Source organism: Podarcis melisellensis (assembly GCF_964234715.1).
Source record: "Podarcis melisellensis genome assembly, chromosome: 10".
Classification (NCBI taxonomy): domain Eukaryota; kingdom Metazoa; phylum Chordata; class Lepidosauria; order Squamata; family Lacertidae; genus Podarcis; species Podarcis melisellensis.
The window spans coordinates 53,100,819-53,107,258 of NC_138542.1; positions in this window are offsets into that span (position 1 = coordinate 53,100,819).

A 6,440-nucleotide genomic window follows, 5' to 3' on the forward strand; every position below is an offset into this window, starting at 1 on the left:
CAATCTGCCATTCTCCTTTGTAAGTTGTTCAACCGAACTTACCAAGCAGGTTCTGTCTAGTGTAAGAAGCATGCTTAAGACCAAATGAAGTGCTTTTAATTCTTGCTGAATTCTACACCCAATGAAACCCATGTTTAAGCTGTCTATGGAAATCAATGGGGATTAAAATGGCTCATCTTTGGCTGGATTACGGACAGTCTTTTGAAAGCCTTGCAATGCCTGAAGAAACAGAAAGCCTTCTGACATGACTATCTGGTAGCCATGGAGGTGGGGCATTTTGTGTCTGGACTCTTGTATGATATGTAACTGATTGTATAGTTCTGGTGCTAAACTTCCCCTCCCCCGCCCCCATTTTCTCTGCTGGTTAAAAATGTTTTATGCAGCCATTTATTTGTTTTGTTCCTGTAATATAATATTGCCTTCTAATTATTATACTTCTTGTAACCTACCCAGGGAGCATATGTTATTTGATAGTTTATATATTGGGTGCTAGTGGGACATGGGTGGCGCTGAGGGTTAAACCACAGAGTCTAGGGCTTGCCGATCAGAAGGTTGGCGGTTCGAATCCCCGCGACGGGGTGAGCTCCCGTTGCTCGGTCCCTGCTCCTGCCAACCTAGCAGTTCGAAAGCACATCAAAGTGCAAGTAGATAAATGGGTACCACACCGGCGGGAAGGTATTTCTGTGCACTGCTCTGGTTCGCCAGAAGTGGCTTAGTCATGCTGGCCACATGACCCGGAAGCTGTATGCCGGCTCACTCGGCCAATAAAGCGAGATGAGCGTCGCAACCCCAGAGTCGGTCATGATTGGACCTAATGGTCAGGGGTCCCTTTACCTTATATTGGGTGCCCCCAGAATTTGCTGCCTGAGGCATTCACCTCATTCTACGTTATGGTAGAGCTGGTCCTAGTTTCACATTGACCACACTCCCCCATTTTATTATATTAGTGTAAGGGTCAGGTTCCAGAAGGAACTTGGAGGGGCTGCATCAGCACATGGATGGGGATGTCTGCAGCACACACAATGCATGTTCATGCACACACATCATACATCTCCCCAATGCCACAAGGTAGCCTTTTTCAAGGATAACTCCTACTCAGCAGTACTTCTCTGGCAAATGCTTCCTTGGCACCATATAACCCAAGGCAGTGCCCTCTGTTGGGAAGTCCCATTGAGAAGGGAACAATTGAAAACCGCAACAACGAGGAACAGATCTGAACATACCATTTTTTTAATTTAAAAAAATGCTTTACTTTTCTTCAAAGATGCTGAGAGCATCATTTCCTCTGTTCATTTCCTAGCCACCGCCACCCCAAAAATACACCTAGCCAAGCGAATTTGGATTAATCATCCATCAATTTTTTTAAAAAATGTCCCACTGTTTTGCACTTGGTTGAAGTGCCACATTTAATATTATATTTTGCTCCAAGCAAAGAGGATGCTCATCTAAAATGAAAATAAATCCACAAGGAAGTCATGAGCGGGGCACATTCCCCTAAAATGTTCATCAAAGGTGGCCTTCCAGATGTTGAGGACCACAGCGCCCATCTTCCCTGGCAGCTGGCTGGAGCTGATAGGAATTGGGGTCCCAAAACACGTGGAGGGTCACAGGCTCCCCAGCAGGGGCGCCGACTTATAAAAAATATTGGGGGGGGGGCGGGGGCCCATACCGACTTATAAAAAATATAGGGGGGGCCCAAGACCTCCAAACCGCTGCTGCTGGGGGAACGAAAGGGGCAAGCCCCGGGCTGCCCCGACCTTAAGTGAACCTGTGAGGGCCCGCCCTTTGCGGCAGCCGATTGGCTGCCGCCGTGGGCGGTAAATATTAATGAGCTAGGGGGAATCCCCGCTTCTCGCGGGGCCCCGCGAGATTGTTGATGGGTCGAGAGCCCACAACCCCACCCCCTCTCTAGATCGGGAGTGGCTTTGTTTTAACTCATTACTGAATGTATTTTAAAAGGTAACTATCGTCAAACAAGGAAAATAAAAAATACCAACATAATTTTGTGATTTTACAAAGCATAATATAACTAATAATTTTCTTAAATTATTGGGGGGGCAGAGCCCCCCCAAACAAATTTTTGAGGGGGCTCGGGCCCCCTCAGGCCCCATGGAGTCGGCGCCTATGCTCCCCAGTCCTGATATACATTTGTTACACCAAGAGGACAAAGCAGCCTCACAGAATAGTTGTATGCATGTTTGGTACTCAGAAACCCTACTGTGTGCAACAGCTTTATAGCCAGGGAGGTTGTGCATAGAATTGTAAACTTCAGGTGTAATTTCATACCTTTATACTTGGAAGTAAAATCTACTGAAATTAATGGAATTTACTTCTGAATAGACATGTATACGTTCCGTTGTTAGCAGTGCTTTTTTTTTCTTCAAAAATATGTTTAGGGGTACTCTCATTTTGACTAAAAAAATAAATCACCATTTTATAGTTCAAACTGGAATAAATACATACAGTAAATGGACAAAGTACAAAGATTCACAAAATGTTTAGGGGTATGCGTACCCCTGCGTACCCCCAGGAAAAAAGCACTGGTTGTTAGTCTCACTCTGGTCATGTGTCCCACCATTATTATTATTTTTAAAAGTAGCTTTACTATGCTTATTTACCTGCAACACAGAGCTAGCTCACAATAGCATTTGTTTTGTTTTGTTTATACATTGTTATCATCTCAGGGTGGCTTGCAAAAAAAGTTTAAATCACCATAAAATAAATCAAACCAAGAACATTCAAATGCCCCAAGATTTAAATAAAAGCAGAATAAAAGCAGTCAAATGAATTTTAAAAACACAAAGCAGCATAAAGGCAACATCTAGAGGATTTAAAAGCCTACAATAATTAATAAAAAGACTATAGCTGGAGCTAAAATGACATTAAGGCAAGCATCCCTGGGAGACCATTCCACAGTCAAGGAGTCACCACTAAATAGGCCCTTTAGGGTGGTCATGTGTCCTACTTTACAGAACACAGTTCTTTGTCTGAAGGAGCCTTCTGCTTATAGGGCTGTATGGTCCAAGTCTGCTTGAAAAATAAAAAAAAGTGGAGAGCAGTTGTATTCTCATTTTGTATTTTTCTGTTGTGAACTGCCCTGGAATCTGAAGAAGAAGAAGAAGAAGAGTTTGGATTTGATATCCCGCTTTATCACTACCCGAAGGAGTCTCAAAGCGGCTAGCATTCTCCTTTCCCTTCCTCCCCCACAACAAACACTCTGTGAGGTGAGTGGGGCTGAGGGACTTCAAAGAAGTGTGACTGGCCCAAGGTCACCCAGCAGCTGCATGTGGAGGAGTGGAGACGCGAACCCGGTTCACCAGATTACGAGTCTACCGCTCTTAACCACTACACCACACTGGCTCTCATGAAGAGCAGTGTACAAATTTAATACATAAATAATAAATAAATAAAATGAAAATATTAAGAAGTGGGTCCCCAACTACATGTTGTGGCCAAAGGCTCAGGTATGAAAAGGTTGGAGACGATTGATAATAATAGCTGGATATGCCTCAAGGTATATTGCATATGAAGACAGGAGTGCCTGGCGTGCTCTGGTCCATGGGGTCATGAAGAGTCAGACACAACTAAACGACTAAACAACATATCCCATATGCCTGTGAACAATTGCCTGTTAGCTAAGGGTCTCTGGATATCTCTTTGCTGTAGCAGCTAAGCAAATCTGGGTTTTCTCACTACCTGAATGGGAGACCATCTGGGAATGTGTGCTGCTTTGGATTTCACAATGTGTATAAATGTAAGTAAAGAAATAGTATTAGTTGACCTCATCAGTTGCTGGGCTGTGTTAAAGCTTAATGGGTGAGGGAACTTTGCATGACAGGAGAGCAGTATTCACAATGCTGGTTTTAAAAGAAGTAGCTAATCCAAACAAAACCTTGTTTGAGAACACGGTTGCTATATTTTCTCTGTGTATCTTTTTCAGTGAATGCCTGGGAACCGGAAGCAAGACGATACAATCACCGCTTTTGTAAGCAGCAAACGTTCCATCCATCAATTCCTCAAGTTGCTGTGATGTACGAAGGAAAGACACTAGCTCCACAATGTGGCCTTTTTGCAGCACTGCATCTGATTTTGGGTGTGGTACACACAAATGTCATATATTTCACTGATGTGATGTAAGCATATATTGAAGAGCCCCACTCCATGTCACACCAGAATTTCTCTGAGTGTGTCTCCTTCACACTATTTGATTCTCAGTCATCTGACTAAAACTTGCTTTTCTGATGCTGGCGAATCTGCTTGATTCCCTGCTCAGAGGGCAAGTTTTTTGGGGAGCTGAAGTACATCATCATTACTGCAATGCTTTGTATGTGGGGCTGCTTTTGAAGACAGTTTGGAAAATGAAGCTGCGTCAGACTGGGGCAAGATGATCTGAAAGCATTACACCAATCCTGGCACAACTGCACTGGCTGCCAATTCATTTTTGAGCCCAATTCAGTGTTCCAGTTTTAATCAATAAAGCCTTTAGTGGCTCAGGACATCAATACCTTGGTAATTGTGGGGTATGAAATGACAGTCTATGTGTTGTATAGGTGCTTTGCATTTACTGATAAATTCCCTAGAAATGAAGGGTGCTTCTAGAAAGGTGTTAATATTACAGATGGGTCATTCTGATATCACAAAGGGTCATTTTAGAGGGTTTGAGAGTTTGTGGCTTGAAAGTCAATCACCACAGTGACAGAAATACTTTTTTGCTTCAGTGGCAACAGTTTTAATTTATCAAGTTTCCCCTAAAAAGCGTAAACCTGGATTAAATTGGGAGGGGAGTGATATGTGTTCACATTTTGATGCCTAGGATATCATGTGAATTTGAAAAAAACACTGATCCCACAATAAACCCACTTTTGAAGCTGCATCTTTTTGTTACTCAGACATTTAACTTTTCTGAGGGCACTCAGCCTGGGAGATGACAACACTAGAAACCCACACTAACAAAATGTTAGCCAGATGTTTTCAATAGCCAAAAATTAGGGCAGGGAGCAGAAAATGGGGCCCAATCATGCTAAAGTGGAGTATTTGCAGCAAACCTCCACTGAATAGCTTTTGTTGGAAGGATAATGATCCTTTGGCCTTTTCTGTAATCATAAGTATAAAAAGGTAAAGGTACCCCTGACCATTAGGTCCAGTCGCAGACAACTCTGGGGTTGCGCGCTCATCTCGCTCTATAGGCCGAGGGAGCCTGCATTTGTTCGCAGACAGCTTCCAGGTCATGTGGCCAGCATGACTAAGCCGCTTCTGGTGAACCAGAGCAGCGCACGGAAATGCCGTTTACCTTCCTGCTGGAGCAGTACCTATATTCTTATCAAATGCTGTGTTATTCTAAGCCAAATGTTTAAGCATTCTATCTGATGCATAGGATCTTTGCTCACACTAATGTCTGACTTCAAATGTAAGTTGTGAGAAGGAATCAGTTCTTTAAAAGTATTTATTAACAATCCATTAAAAGTAGGTTTCTGCTGCTGAAATATTTTCCATGCATCTCCCTCATGTTTTGGTCTCATATACTGAAGCCAGTGTCAAGACCTAAGTGGCTGGCCATTGGTCTTATAACTTCTGCTTGGGGCTGCTAGATGTAATTGATTAATATGTGTCATTGCTTCTGTGTTGATTGTAGATTTATTCCTTAATTGTTCAACTCACTTGTGTAAAAGCGTTCAATGTGGTGCAATGCAGACTTATTCAGATGTGAGTTCCAAGGAGTTCTAAATAAAGGAGCACAAGACTGCAAGCCCTGGCATTTTCCAAAAAAGTACACATTTGCCTGAGCACAAAAAAACTCAGGGAAAAAAGAAGTTATTAATGGTGATCATTGGAGTGCAGCCCTGTGCATGTCTACTCAGAAGTAAGCCACTATGCTGTAGTGGTTTGAGTGCTAGACAAGGACCAGGGAGACTGATTCAAATCTCCATTCAGCCACCAAGCTCACCTGAGCTAGTTCCTATCAGCCTAACCTACTTCACATGGTTGTTCTGAGGATAAAATGGAGGCTGTGTGCTGCCTTGATCTAATAAATAAATAAAACAAAGTTCACACGAATCCAATGGGATATTCGCCAATTAAGACTGTACTGCTCAGCGGCAGGAAAAACATCAGGAAAACTTTCTAACAGTAAGAACTATTCGCCAGTGGAACAGACTCCCACGAGAAGTGCTGGCCTTTCTTTCATTGAAGATTTTAAGCAGAGGTTGGATGCTTTAGTTGAGATTCCTAAATTGCAGGGGTTTGAACCAACCTTGGGGACTTCTTCCAACTTTTCAGTCCTATGATTCTACACAGAGCACACATGAGAGCAAAATATCCCGGGTTCAATCCTTGTATTACCGCGCCTCTTGCTTGACACCCTAGCCAGCGGCTGCCAGTCCGTGTACACAACACCGAGCTAGATACATAAGCAAGCCGCGCCTCTTCCTTCGCTCCGTCGC